Below are 15,949 nucleotides of genomic sequence, written 5' to 3' on the forward strand. Positions count from 1 at the left end.
GGGCAGGTCTATGTACAACTCTTTGAGGAACCTCCACATAGTTTTCCAGAGTGGCTGTACCAAGTTCACATTCCCACCAACAGTGTAAGAGGGTTCTCTTTCCTCAGCATCCTCTCCAACATTTGTGGTTTCCTGCCTTGTTAATTTCCCCCATTCTCACTGGTGTGAGGTGGTATCTCATTGTGGTTTTGATTTGTATTTCCCTGATGGCAAGTGATGCAGAGCATGTTCTCATGTGCGTGTTGGCCATGTCTATGTCTTCCTCTGTGAGATTTCTGTTCATGTCTTTTGCCCATTTCATGACTGGATTGTTTGTTTCTTTGCTGTTGAGTTTAATAAGTTCTTTATAGATTTTGGAAACTAGCCCTTTATCTGATGTGTTATTTGCAAATATCTTCCCCCATTCTGTAGGTTGTCTTTGAGTTTTGTTGACTGTATTCTTTGCTGTGCAGAAGCTTCTTATCTTGAAAAGTCCCAATAGTTCATTTTTGCTTTTGTTTCTCTTGCCTTCATGGATGTATCTTGCAAGAAGTTGCTGTGGCTGAGTTCAAAAAGGGTGTTGCTTGTGTTCTCCTCTAGGATTTTGATGGATTCTTGTCTTACATTAAGATCTTTCATTCATTTTGAGTTTATCTTTGTGTATGGTGCAAGAGAGTGGTCCAGTTTCATTCTTCACATGTGGATGTCCAATATTCCCAGCACCGTTTCTTGAAGAGACTGTCTTTCTTCCAGTGGATAGTCTTTCCTGCTTTGTCGAACATTAGTTGACCATAAAGTTCATTTCCATTGATCTATGTGTCTGTTTTTTTTTTTAAAGATTTTATTTATTTATTCATAGAGAGAGAGAGAGGCAGAGACAGAGACAGACAGAGACAGGCAGAGGGAAAAGCAGGCTCCGTGCAGGGAGCCCAATGTGGGACTGGATCCCGGGTCTCCAGGATCACACCCCAGGCTGCAGGCAGCGCCAAACTGCTGCGCCACCGGGGCTGCCCTATGTGTCTGTTTTGTGCCAGTACTACACTGTTGATGACCACAGCTTTGTAGTACAACCTGAAATCTGGCATTGTGATGCCCCCAGCTATGGTTTTCTTTTTTAAAATTCCCCTGGCTATTCGGGGTCTTTTCTGATTCCACACAAATCTTAAAATAATTTGTTCTAACTCTCTGAAGACAGTCCATGGTATTTTGATAGGGATTGCATTAAACGTGTAAATTGCCCTGGGTAACACTGACATTTTCATAATATTAATTCTGCCAATCCATGAGCATGGAATATTTTTCCATCTCTTTGTGTCTCCATTTCTGAAAGAAAGTTTCTATATGATCAGTTACAATAGGAGTGGTCCCTGCAGTCTGTGTAAGGGCTTGGTGGAAGTGAAGACATGTTATATATATTCAATCCTCCGTAGAATTCAAACATGTGCTGAAATGTGATATAGCACTTCAGTAATGGCATTTACCATTGGCATTTGGTCAACAAGTTCTTTAAAATTAAGGACTTTATTATGAATAATAGATAATACGGAATTAACTGTTCTGGAAGATTCCAAAGCTGAATTCATATTCAAATATATATTCATTCATTTGCAGTCAATCTCATATATACAGCTTCAGTACATCCAGCTTCATTTGTTATTCTATATTGATTCTAAAGGGAAAACTTGATTTAGAACTACCTTTATGCCCCTGAAATTGTACTACCTTGGTTAAATGTTGCATTCTTTTAATACAAACTATTTGATATGTATTTTCAGGAGTTAGAGCAAGGACTCTCAAATGTTTAGCACTTAACAGACCTTGAGGAAAACATTTGTTTGAAAATGAGGACCAGACTATCTTTTCTAAAATGCTTCTGTATAGCAAAACAAAACAAAAACAAAACAGGGATGCCTGAGTGGCTCAGCGGTTGAGCATCTGCCTTCCACTCAGGGGCCAGGGTATGATCCCCGGCCTGGGGATCCATTCCCATACCGGGCTTCCAACAGGGAGCCGGCTTGTCCCTCTATCTATGTCTCTGACTCTCTCTGTGTGTCTCTTATGAATAAGTAAATAAAATCTTAAAACAAAACAAAAACAGTCAAAAAATGAAAAGGTAACCTGCAGGATGGGAGAAAACATTTGCCAACTATATATTGGATAAAGGAAAATATCCAAAATATATTAAGAACTCATACAGCTCAAAAACAAATACCCAAACAGATTTCAAAAATTGAGGGAGTAAATAGACTTTTTTTTTCCAAAGAAGATGTATAAATGATCAACGAGTGCATGAAAAGATCCTCAACATCACTAATTATCAGGAAAATCAAACCAAAATCACAATGAGATATCCTCTCACACCTATTCGAATGGCTATCATCAAAAAGACAGGAGATAACAAGTGAAGACATAGAATTAAAGGAACTCTTGTATGTGGGAATGAAAATTGGTTCAGACACTATAGAAACATTTTTAGATTTCCTCAAAACATCACAAATAGCACAACCATATGAGCCAGGAATTTTCGTTGCTCTTGATCCACAAATACTGTCTAGAAAAGGCCCTAAGTTGATGCCAACTTCTGATATTCACATTGTTTTGTAACATCCTCCCCCTTGAAACTGAATAGGAATGTGGTTTGTTTCTAACCAAGAGGCTATGACAAAAATGATCAAAGGGCACTCCCATAATTATGCTACATCATGTAAAATCCAATAGTGGTAGCAGATTCACTGTATAGACTCTCTCCTTTGTCAGCTTTGTGGAAGCAATCTGCTTTGTTGTGAGCGTGCCTAAGGAGAAGGCTCCATGGGAAAAAAAACAAAACAAAACAAAACACGGGTGGTCTCTAGTTGTGGAGGGTGGCTTCTAGTTGTAGAGGGCAGTCTGCAGCTAATCACCACAAGAAGCCAGTGCCCTCATGCCTAAGGTCGCAAAGAAAATAATTCTCACAACAGTTCAAGTGAGCTTAGAAGTAGAACTTTTCCTAGTCAAGCCCCCAGATGAAGGCTGACATCTTGGTTGTGGTCTTAGAAACACTAAAGACTGAGCCAAATAATGTCCAGACTCTTCACCCACAGAAACTGCAAGATAGTGAATGTGTTGTCTTAAGGCATCATTTGTGATAATGTGTAAGACGCAATAAATAGTAATATAAATGCTGTTCCTCATACACATTTGCGTTATTCAATATCTCCCCAGTACCTTTCAGTTTCCACTGTTTCGCTCTATTTTCAACCTGCCTCTATAAGCAAATTTAATTTTTCCTGGATTTGTTTCAGGTTATTTCAATGAAATATAATTTATTTCATGAAGATATTGATGAATGATTTTTATGCTTTCAATTCTCAAGTAATTTCACTGACATGTGACACAGCATGACTTTCCATCTCAGCGCCACCTCCACTCACCTGTAGATGTAGCTAACTTTCTGCTCTGCTGATCAGTCTTCTAGAATAATCTAATTTTCTGCTTTGGTGGATGAGCAAACTAAACAAATTCTTACCTTCACAGACAAGCTTTAAAAAGCAGCATTCCTGCTGAAACATAATCAAAGATTCAACCGTTACCCAAGAAGGTGGAAATGTAACTACTTTTTCAGATTTATTCATTCTATTCATGTCATCTTTGATAATTTATTATAAAAAGTGACAATGGAAGAAATAAGATTTGAACATATATCTTTTTATATTTTGCATTAAAATTTACTGGAAATAATTGAGACCTCAAAAGTTTGCCACCCTTTTATAAAAAAAAATCAAACAATTGGGACGCCTCGGTGGCCCATAGTTTAGCACTTGCCTTTGGCCCAGGGCGTGATCCTGAAGTCCCAGTATTGAGTCCTGCATCGGGCTCCCTGCTTCTCTCTCTCTCTGCCTGTGTCTCTGCCTCTCTCTTTGTGTCTCTCATGAATAAATAAATAAAATCTTTAAAATAAATAAATAAATAATAAAAAGCAAACAAATTATAGCCAGTTTTTTCTTTAACTTCTAGATCTGGAAAACATAGCAATACACAATAAGTACAAATTCATTAATTTGATAAATATATGTGGGTATATAGAATGATCTAGGAAATATGAACACGACGTAGTTATCACCCTTAAGAAGTATACAGACTAAGAGAGAAACCATGGCACAATGATGGCAAAGTATACACCAAAAGTAGATGCTTTCAAACAGCTATAAACAAAATGTTATAAAATTTCATAGATTAAAAATAAATCTAATTATATATAAAAATATTCTATAAAATAATTAACAGTTAAAATGCTGTCTGAGAAATAAAATACACTGTAATTGTGAAAAATATTTTTGAGAGCTTAAGAACCATTCTACTTTTTTCCATAAATAACGTGCAGTATATATATATATATATATATATATATATATATATATATATATAATAGTACTGCATGTATCATAAAACCTTAATTGTTAGTGTGAGTGTGTGTATTTCAATCTTAGGCAATAGATGTACAGTGTACAACTGTTGATTTTTTATAAATAGCTAAAATGTTTGGGTGACTCCATAGACAATTTAAATTATTTTTGCTAAGTTGCCATAACATAATTTAAAAGACTGCCCTAATAACATGGAGAAGCACACATAGTTGAAATTTTATCTATGGTGATAAAAAAATCAGAATTATATGCTCATATCCAAGGTCCATTTTAATTCCCCATTATTAATCCATAAGTATCCATTCAACTTTGTACATGCTTATTGATTTAAATTAGTTGTTTGGTTGATGATTTTTCTTTGTTTCCAAGATGGTTTACCACAGTCATGATTTATTTATTTTTATTTTTTACTTTATTTTTTTTAATTTAAATTTTAGGTGGTTAACATACAGTGCAATATTGGCTTCTGGAGTAGATTCAGCGATTCATCTCTTACATACAACACCCAGTGCTCATCATAACAAATGCCCTCATTAATAACCATCACTCAGTAGTCAGTAGAACAGACTAATGAAACTACGAGCTGGTTCTTCAAAAGAATTAATAAAATCGATAACCCCTCACCAGACTTATCAATGAGAAGGAGAAAGGACCGAAATAGATAAAATCACAAATGGAAGAAGAGAGCTCACAACCAACAATACCAATAATTATACAAATAATTATAAGAGAATACTATGAAAAATTATATGCCAACAAACTGGGAAAACTGCAAGAAATGGACAAATTCCTAGAAACTTACAATCTACCAAACTGAAACAGAAAGAAGTAGAAAATTTGAACAGATTCATAATCAGCAAAGAAATTGAGTCAGTAATCAAAAATCTCCCAACAAACAAAAGCCCAGAGCCAGATGGCTTTCCAGGGGTCTGGAGAGAAACGGGAAAGAAGCTGATCCCAGCTTGAAGCCTAAATAAGAAGTTGGACATTGACCTTTTGGCAAAAGATGTACAATTGCAGGCTAGAGAGCAGTCAGAAGTGGTTGGGAGAAACAATAATGATGTCCAGCATTATTATTTATTCAGTGTGTGCCCTGTGCCAGGCTGATGTAATCAAATAAGGTCAAGTTTTCTTCCTTAATATCCAAGTAAGGGTCTTGTGCCTGCAGGGTGTTTCTGAGGACTCTCATGTCATTCATGGTCTCTACGTAGCTGAAAATCATCTCCTCCTTAGCTCCAGTTGTCTCCATCTCTTCAGTACTTCCTGGTGCATCTTTCTCGCTCCTACCTTCTCCTTGAAAGACAACATAGCACAGTGGTACTGAGCGGGGACTTTGGAGCCATACCGCCTAGACCAGAATCCCAGCACTAGTGCCAAGACCCTGGACAAGTTATTTAACTTTCATGTGACTCTATTTCTTCATCTGAAAATAGTAGCATCTGCCTCATTTGCTCAATGCATTCTCATGATCTCATCTAATCCTAATTACCTCCCAAAGGACCACCTCCTAATACCATCGCATGAGGGGGATCAACATATGAGGGTTTCAACATATGATTTTTGGTAGGACACAAATATCAACTCCATAACAATATTTTATGCCTGTCTTACTCCTTTATTATGCCATTACTGTGTATTATGTATTTATGTAAATTAGGAGAGCCAAGACTCAAAGAGATCTTATCAAAAGTATGACAAACCCTGCTTGAAGATTTGGGAAAATGTTCCAAGCAGGACCCATGACACTTAAGTGCCTTCAGTTTTCCAGCTTTTGAACAGGAGGGTCTATAGTAGCTATTCTTTATCTGTTTTATTATATGAAGCATGTGTGGGGACAGATTAACTTTTAAAAGGATTATATTCAAGGAGCTATAGTTGTGGATGCTCATTTGTACCTGGACATCCTAGATAATGCCATAAAAAGGTGAGAGTTGGGAGTTTTGGCGAAAGGGATGACTATATTTTCAATGTAAGATGGTTTTGAGTTCTTATGACCAGACAGAGGACCATTTCAGACTGTATTTTTCAAAAACAGACATACTAATAAATATTCCATCACACATCATCTTCTTTTCCACAGGGAGAGAAGATTCAGGTCCCCTCCCCTTCAACTTTGGAAGACTTATATAATGATCGTGACCAGTAAGATGTGTCAGACATCTGAGTGATTTACAAGTATAGGTCATAAAATATGATGTGGCTTCACATGATTGTCCCTCTTGAGACTTAGGCGCCCTGAGATAACATGTAAGAAATATGAGTATATGGAAGACACTATGCTGGAGAAAACATTTTGAGAGATCACAGAAAAATGGAAAAAGCTGCCTGGGAAGCTGTGCCAGGCTCCAGCTCTTTGAATCTTCCTAGAATCAATTGCCAGACATGTGAGTGAAGTAGCATTCAAATATTCTACTCTCACCCTTTGAGACCTCCAACCCTTGTACTAGACATTGTTAAGTAGAGCTAAGCTATCCTTATTGTGTCAGGTCAAAATTCAGTCACACTCATGACATAATGTGTTGTTATCATACAACTGCATTTTGGGGTAAGACGTTATAAAAAATACCAATGATTTTAATTATAAATCTAGAATAAAATATAAAACTTTTGTTAAACTAAATATCAGGGGAGGAACTGGGTGATGGGCATGAAGGAGGAGGGCATTTGATGTAATGAGCACTGTATGTTGTATGCAACTAATGAATCACTAAGCTCTACCTCTGAAACTAACAATACCCTATATGGTAATTAATAGATTTTAAATAGAAAAAATATCAAGGAAACATTTGGTACTGAATTAGCAGTTAAAAAAAAAAACAGTTATAGTCTGGTCCTACCACTGAGTAACTTGTGGCTTTGGACAACTCATTTGATTCGGAAGACATTACTATCTTTTCTGCAAAAGTAAAGAAAATGGACACAATTACAGCTAATTCCTAGAAGCCCTTTTGTGGTGGATATTTATATGAAACATTCCAAACTTTTTCTAAGTTTAACGTTATACGTGATATATTATAGAACAGGACACTGCAAAACATGGATATTACTTGGTAAGAATATGTGATTGACAAAAGAAGTAATTATAATTATGATAAATGCCAATTTAGATAAAATCACTAGGGCAAATTTATTGTAATTTAATTGCTATGTAATTAAAGATCTGTTCAGTTTTATAGAACTTGATGGCCATGCTTATGTTCATGTTACTAGTGAGAATGGACATTTTATAACTTTTTTTTTAAGATTCTTTGGAAGATCTAGATTAATACTAGGCTATATTCACCAAATGATTCAGGCAGGAAAATAAATGGATTGGCCTCAGTGGAGGTCTTTTTGGTAAATGGGTAGGAAACATTCTGGTAAATAATTCATTCCATAGGATGAGTCCACAAGGTTCAATCTGAGTGTCCCACTGTTAGAAGAGAAAGGGATTTTCAATATAATTTAAAGTATTTTACTTAAACATCTACGAATTTAGTGGCCATGTGAAAGTAGCTGCTCTCATTTCTGAGACACCAAATTTTGCCCAGTAGTAGGGGAAGGGATGCAAGTGAGTGCAAATTATTGTCAGGGATTTCTTTGTAAAATCTTTTGGGGAAAACACATCAGATATCATATCATAGATATCATATCACAGATATCATATCATAGAGATAAGTACAAAAAGTTGGAGGAGATAGAGCTAAGAGGAATACTTTCTTTTTTAACATAATCTTTTGTTCCCAGTCCAATGTTGTCCTGGGACATCTTTTCTAGATAAGTTTGATTAAACATAGTTACTAGAAACGCTTCAATTGATCCTAAATAATTTATCATGCAGTTCAATTGATGGTTGTTAATTTCATATATACAAAAATTCTCTAATCTTCAAGTCAAAGTTCAGGTTTAAAAAATATACATGTATGCACATGCATATATATGTATGCATATGAATATGTCTGTAATTAGTACTTTATTGTTGATATGACAGTATTTCTTTTCATTGTCCACAAGATGCCAGATATGTCATTCTCAAGATATCTATAATTGCCCTAAATTTCATAAAAATATTATAAGTACTTGACATGACATTTTGTTTAAAATATTTTTATTATTCTAAAGCTAGTGCATGGCTGTTCACATTTACGCTTAGAGCTCTAGAGAATAGAATGATTGAACTACCTATTTCAGATGTCTATAATAGTTTTGCTTATCTGAAACATACTAATCAATCATGGCAATCTTTTCCACTGAGCCTTGAAGAGGCTTCACAATATTTCTCAAAACACCACCCTGGGCAATTGCTATCAATCTATTTAAGCCAGCATTGGAAATAAAAAATATTTTTCCTTCTCTCGGCTACAGCTACTCTACAGTAATAGTTACTCTCCTGATTTAGCAGTGCAGGTACAAGACTTACTCAGAAAAGGCATAAGAATGCAAATCTTTCAGCCTGTCTATTTCCTAACACGAGTGATTAAATAAGTGAATTGCTAGAGTTCTGGGAGTCTATTTCCACTATTCTTGCTGTGAGTTCTCCTCATCTCAAGGGTACATGGTTGGATTGCAATTTCTCTCCTCTTTAGAGGTTGGTTAGGTACATGTGACTTGTTTTTGCCAATGAAGTGTAAACAAAAGTGGTGTATATCTCTGAGCAAGAAGTCCCCATGCCCTTGTCAATTTTGAATTGTTTGTGGCAATGTAGCCTCCATTAGCTTGAGTCTAGAGTAGCTACCATGAAAAGAATTCCCTGCCAACGTACCTTGGGTGAAGTAGAAGAGAAATAAAAACTTACTGTTTCATGCCGTTGAAGTTCAGGATCGTTTGCCAAGGAAAATAACTTAATATCATGTCTATTCAATTCAGGAAACTGGTATCTAGAAGTGAGTTGCTGGCATTCAAAACAACAATAATGATCAAACTAAAAAGGCAGGCCCTTGAGGTAGGAGCTGAGCAGTTGGTGGTTTGCGAGCTACTGTCAGAGACTGGAAAGACGGCAACCCATAATAGCCACTGCAGAAATGCTTAGTGTCTGTCACTCACAGTAATTTTGGAGGTAGAGTATATGATTAATGAATTTATATGTCTAGAGAAAGAGATCAGGAAACAATGTTTTTAGTCTATTTCTGGTCTATGGCAGCTATATTTGGTCAAGTGTGGGACTTTCAGAAGTTGGAGTGATGACGTCTGTGAGTTTACTCTCTCACATAAGAAATAAAAATACTGCCAAACTATGTCAATCAAACATTTTGGAACTTTTGCAAATAACCAAAGGCACAGAAAAAAAAGCTGAAAAGCATTTATTGAGAAAAACTAATGAAACTTAGTAAGAATAGTGGGACCTTTGGCATTTTGCTTAACTCCATGGTGTGGTAGTCATTAGGGTTGGCACATTCATAGCCAACAGAAGGACTGACCTCTTTGGGAGCTTGTTAAAATCCCCGTCTTCAGAAAACAGGTAGTATTTTGATCTCTTGAAAAGCCTCATCCCCAGCCTTATCGCTATTTGATCTTATTGCAAGCTCTAGTCCCTGGAAAAAGTCCTATCCTTGGGGGCTTATTGAACACAATAATGATCACTTGGAGTAGTTAACTTCTCAGCTGAAAACTTATGTTCACACAAAAGTCTTCATGCAAATGTTTATCCATGATTGGCAAAAATTTCAGGCAACCAACCTTTCCTTCAATGGGTAGATGAATAAATAAACAATGGTACATTTATCCAATGTGTGTTATTTAGTGAAGAAAATAAATGCCCTTTCAAGCTGCAAAAAGACAGTTTAATTTGTAATTCATATTGCTAAATCAAAGAGCTAGTACATAAGGGCTACATTTTACATGATTATATTATGTCAATCTGGAAAAGGCAAAATTATACATGCATTTAAAAGATCAGTGGTTTGCCACAGGTTTAAGGTGAGAAGGAGGACAGAATAAGTGAAGCACAGGGGATATTTTTAGGATAGTAAAGCAGTTATATGATGCTGTCATGGTGGGTATATGACAGCATGCATTTGTCAAAACCAATAGAACTTTACAGTCAATAGAATAAACCTTAACATATGCAATTCAAAAAATCATTTTGCAGGTCAGCAGATCTCAGTATGGTAGGAAGAATGTAACAAAAGATCCTAAATACATTAGAAATATGGGAAACATGGGACGCCTGGGTGGCTCTGTGGTTGAGCATCTGCCTTCAGCTCAGGGTGTGATCCCGGGGTCCTGGGATCGAGTCCAACATCGGGCTCCGTGCAAGGAGCCTGCTTCTCCCTCTGCCTGTGTCTCTGCCTCTCGCTCTGTGTCCCTCATGAATAAATAAATAAAATCTTAAAAATATATATAGGAAACAACTTTACTGAAGGAAGCAGAAGCAGGGGAAGCAATAGTGAGCTGGATAACATCAGAATGTTTAGACCCTTGAAAGCCAAAGGTAAAGAGACTACAGATTTGTATTCTAGACAATACAGTTGTTTCCCATTAGGCAAAAGTTAAGAATTCTGAAGTCACTATACATCTATACTGGAGCAAACAAGTAAGTAAAGAGATGGCACATGATGAGAGGCAGGTTTTTTGCTTTTGGAGTGAGAAGTTAGAAATAAACAAGGGGAGGAGTGAGAAAGATCAGTGTTGTAATAGAGTTAGATGCATCGGTATAAATTTATGTTTAGCTTAAGATAGATCCTATAGATTACATAAAAAGGTTTTGTAGGTATATATGCACACAGAAGCTAGTACACACACACACACACACACACACACACACACACACACACACACATTTCCTTGCCCAGTCAGTTGAGTGACCTAGAAATAATGGCACTTCAGGAGCAACTGGCACTTCCGGATACTGTAGCAATCATCTTAGCTTCTAATACTATTTTCCAATAAAAGGAACCAGAGCTCTTTGGAGAAACTGATAATTCCAGAACAGGGGCAGGAAATAAATAATTTGACCTTGGAGCATGTTATATTGCCAGAAAGTGAGTGTTGAGAAACATAAACAAATGCAAAAAAAAAAAAAAGATGGAAATATGTCACAGGAATCAACTGAAAGAGCTCCCAGTGGCCAAGGCTGGAATAATTTTAACAAAGTATAACCCAAAGTATAAAATAAATATCTGTGTGTCCATACTGATGAAATAAATGATTAAATAAACAAATAAATAATAAATAAATAAATAAATAAAGACAAATCCCTCATGTAGAGTTCCAAACTATCTATCTATCTATTTATTTATTTATAAAGATTTTATTTATTCATTTGAGAGAGAGAGCGCAGGGGCAGCAGGTAAGGGTAGAGAGAGGGGGAGAAGCAGACTCCCCACCGATCAGGGAGCCTCACCTGGGCTCCATCCCAGGGCCCTGCAGTCGTGACCTGAGCCGACTGCAGATGTCACTGACTGAGCCACCCAGGCGCCCTCCAAATAACTTGTGTAGATATGCTGCTTTATTTTTTTTTAATTTTTAAAAAAATTTATTGGCAGAAGGAGAAGCGGACACCCCTGGAGGAGGAAGGCTGCCACAGAACTCGATCTCAGGGCCCGGAGGCACGACCTGAGTTGAAGGCAGACGCTTAACCGCCTGGGCCACGCGAGGGCCCCGGATATGCTGCTTTTAGGAATGTGGAGCATAGCTCCCTGCTTCTGGAGCTTGACGGACACATCATCACTTCCTTCAAAAGAGAACATAGAAATCAAAAAAAAAAAAAAAAAGTGGAGACACCTGACCAACACTATCTTAGCCAGGTGATCAAGGTGCACATCCACCATGGTGGCATTTTGATGACTCCTAGTATCACCCGATGAAAATGTCCATTTTACTTCAACTGTCTCCTTTCCCAAACCTCATCCTCAATCTAATCATGAGAGAATTACTAAACAAATCCCAGCTGAAGGAGACTCTACCAAATACCAATGAACCATAGTCTTCAAAACTGACAAGACCTTCAAAAGCAAGGGAAGACTGAAACTCCCGCTGTGGGCACAAGGCCAGAGGATTGAATGCAATGTGGGGTGCTGGCTTCGGGTCAGAAACATGACTCAGTGAAAGTGAAGGGAGTCTGAACACAGCATGGACATGAGTTAGACGTGATGCAGTGTGTAAGCTATTTACTGTAACGAGCCTACCACATTAATGCCGCCTGTATGATGTAGATTAACAATAGATGAAATTGAGTGCGAGGTATATGGGAATAATTGGTACTATTGTTTTCATTTATAGTATTTTTAAAGGTTAGTTATATACACATAACAAATGCAACATTTCAAAGTATACGTTTCCATGATTATCAGCATATTCTATGCTGTGCAACCATGATAACTATCTGACTCCAGAACATTTCAGTGAACACAAGATGAGCTACTTACTAGCATTTAGTCTCATTTTCTCCCTTCTTCATCCCTTTTTACCCCATGGCAGTCACTAATTGACCTTCTAGCTCTATACATTTCATATTTCATATGATGGAACCATAGAATATCTGGTCTTCGGGGTCTGGCTTCTTTTACTTAGCATAAGGTTTTCAAGGTTTATCCATGTCGTAGCATTTAACAGTGCTTCAGTCTTTTTATGACTGAATATTATTCCATCATTAAAGATATACCACTTTGTGTTTATCTATCGATCAGCCGATAAGCACTTAGGTCGCTTCCACTGTTTATAAATTTTTTAATACATTTTATAAATAAAATAATGCTGCTATGAAATTCAATTACAAGTTCTTGTATGGAGGTATGCTCTCATTTCTTTTTCTTTCTTTTTTTTTTTAGATTTTATTTGCAAAACAGAGAAAGGGCACAAGTGAGAGAGCAAGAATATGCTCTCATTTCTCTTGGATTCGTAACTAGGAGTGGAATTGGTGGCTCAACCATAGGATAATTCTGTGCTTAATTTTTTGAGGGATTGCACAACTGCTTTAAAAGCTGACTTCACCAATTTATATTCCTACCAGCAATTGGCACAAGGATTCCACTTTCTCTGCATCCTCACCAACGCTTTTTATTATCTGCCTTTTTAATTCTAGTTATCCTACTGAGTGTGAAGTAATCTCTCATGGTAGTTTTGGTGGCATTTCCCTGTGGAACATCTTTGGCCAATCTTTGCTTATTGGCCATTGTAAATCTCCTTTGGAGAAATCTCTAGTCAAATCTTTGTCCTATTTTTTTTTTTTTAATGAATTGTCTTTTTTTTTTTGGGTGAGTTGTAAAAGTTATTTATACATTCCAGACACTAAGACTGTGTCAGATACATGATTTTTCAAATGTCTTATCCCATCTATAGGGTTTGTCTCCTCACTTTCTTGATAATGTTTTTGACACACAAATTTTTTTATTTGATGAAGTCCAATCTATTTTATCTTTGATTACTGTGTATTTGGTGTCATATCTAAAAGACATTGCTTAATCTAAGGTTATGACATTTTTCACCCATTTCCTTCTAAGCACTTAATAGTGTTAGCTTTTAAATACATATCTTCGATCCATTCTGAGTTATATTTATTTGCAGTGTATGGTAGGGCCTCCAAATTTATTCTTGTGCTTATGGATATCCCATTGTACTAACACCATTCATTAAAAAATACCTGCCTCCACTGAATTGGCCAAAACTCAATGAACCACACTGCACTGGTTTGCAATATTGTGCTAGATCTAAAACTGTTCTAAAAGAAACAGAAAAGGTATCTAAAAAAAGCCCCTTGGGATTTCTATCGGAGTTTTTCCTATAAGTAAATTTAGAAATAATTGACATAGAAATAGTAAGGTTACTATTTCATGAACATGGAATAACTATTTACACAGGTTTTTAATTTCTCCCAGAAATGTTATTTTTTAGTTCTGTATATAGAGATCTAACATTCTGTTTTCAGTTCAGTTTATTTGAAGTAGTTTAAGTTCGTTGGCATCATTAAATTGTTTTTAGCATGCCATTTGAATTAATTGATGCTACTAAAATATTATCTAGTAACTAGTAGATTTACCTAGTTTTAGTAGTTGTTATGAGGATTCCTTAATATTTTTGACAATCAGATATTCTGCAAATAGAGAAAGTTTTATTTCCCTTTTTCAAGTTATCATGCCTTTTTAAAATCTTCTCAGTTTCAATATTTAAACACTTTAAGACAATATAGAACAGATTTAACAAGTACCACTGACACATTCCTAGTCCGAGAAGGAAAGTATTCGACATACAAATGGTTAACGTAATTTAATTGTAATTATTCAGTGTGAAATTCTGATTTAAGATCACTAAAGAACTATTAAAAATTCACATTTAGAGGTTATCAGATAAAACTTCCAATTAAATATCATAGAAAATATCACTTCAGTTTGGCTAGATAACTTAATAAGATTTGAGAATTTTTTTTAAAGATTTTATTTATTTATTCATGAGAAACACAGAGAGAGACGCAGAGATACAGGCAGAGGGAGAAGCAGGCTCCATGTAGAGAACCCGATGTGGGACTTGATCCTGGAACCACGGGATCACACCCTGAGCCAAAGGCAGATGCTCAATTGCTGAGCCACCCAGCATCCCAAGATCTGAGAATTTTTAAATGAAAATTTCCTTTTATTGAAATATGTATATATAATTCCATAAACAAATGAAACATTACAATTTTTAGAAAGGAAAATTGAATTGTCCTTTTTTTAAAGATTTTATTTGTTTGAGAGAGAGAGAGAGAAGATCAAGAGAGAGAGCAGGAATGAAGGGGCAGGCAGAGGGAGAGGTAGAAGCAGATTCCCACTGAACAGGGAGTCAGATATGGGACTCGATCCCAGAACCCTGAGATCATGACCTGAGCCAAAGGCAGATGCTTAACCAGTGAGCCACCCAATCGCCCCTGAATTGTGCTTTTAAATGTGAATATTAATTTCTTACAATTAAATGTATAGGGACTTCTATAAAATTGCATTGAATTTGATATTATATTGAAACTTAATTTATAGGCTCATAAATTATAAACATGAATTCAATACAGTTTAGACCTACACTTAAAATGTTACTCTAATGGTTAAATATCTTTACAGATATAACACAGGCAAGATACACAAAAAGGTAATACAAAAATAGAAACCTAAAATAAGTAGCACAGCGCAGTGTTGTACAGAGCATGGACTGACTGTAGGACAATACAGCCTCAGTGAAATTTCCCTGGTAAACTTGGGCAAATTACTTACTCTGTGCCTGAATTAGATCATTATAAAATAAAGATAATAACTGTTCTATGTAAAGATAATAATTGCTTTAGTTGTTGAGAGAATTAAGTTATGAGTGTGTACACACGTATATAAAATACTAACAAGGGTAAATGATACATAGTAATTACTATATAAAGGTATTAATTATTGATATTCTTAAAATATCCACATACTAATTAATTTACTTAAACCTCAATAAGGATCAAAGGCATTCATATTAACATATTAGATGCCAAGTTCTCATGCACAGTTGCAAAATTTCAGAATGCAGACCATTCTGTATATAATTTTGGATGTCGCTGTCAGCACAAATCATGTTCATTTCCCCTCAGTTTCTGCTTATATTCCATGGCTGTTGTTTTAAATTTGTGCCTTCCTGATTTTTGATGA

Source organism: Nyctereutes procyonoides, unplaced genomic scaffold, assembly GCF_905146905.1.
Source record: "Nyctereutes procyonoides isolate TBG_1078 unplaced genomic scaffold, NYPRO_anot_genome, whole genome shotgun sequence".
Classification (NCBI taxonomy): domain Eukaryota; kingdom Metazoa; phylum Chordata; class Mammalia; order Carnivora; family Canidae; genus Nyctereutes; species Nyctereutes procyonoides.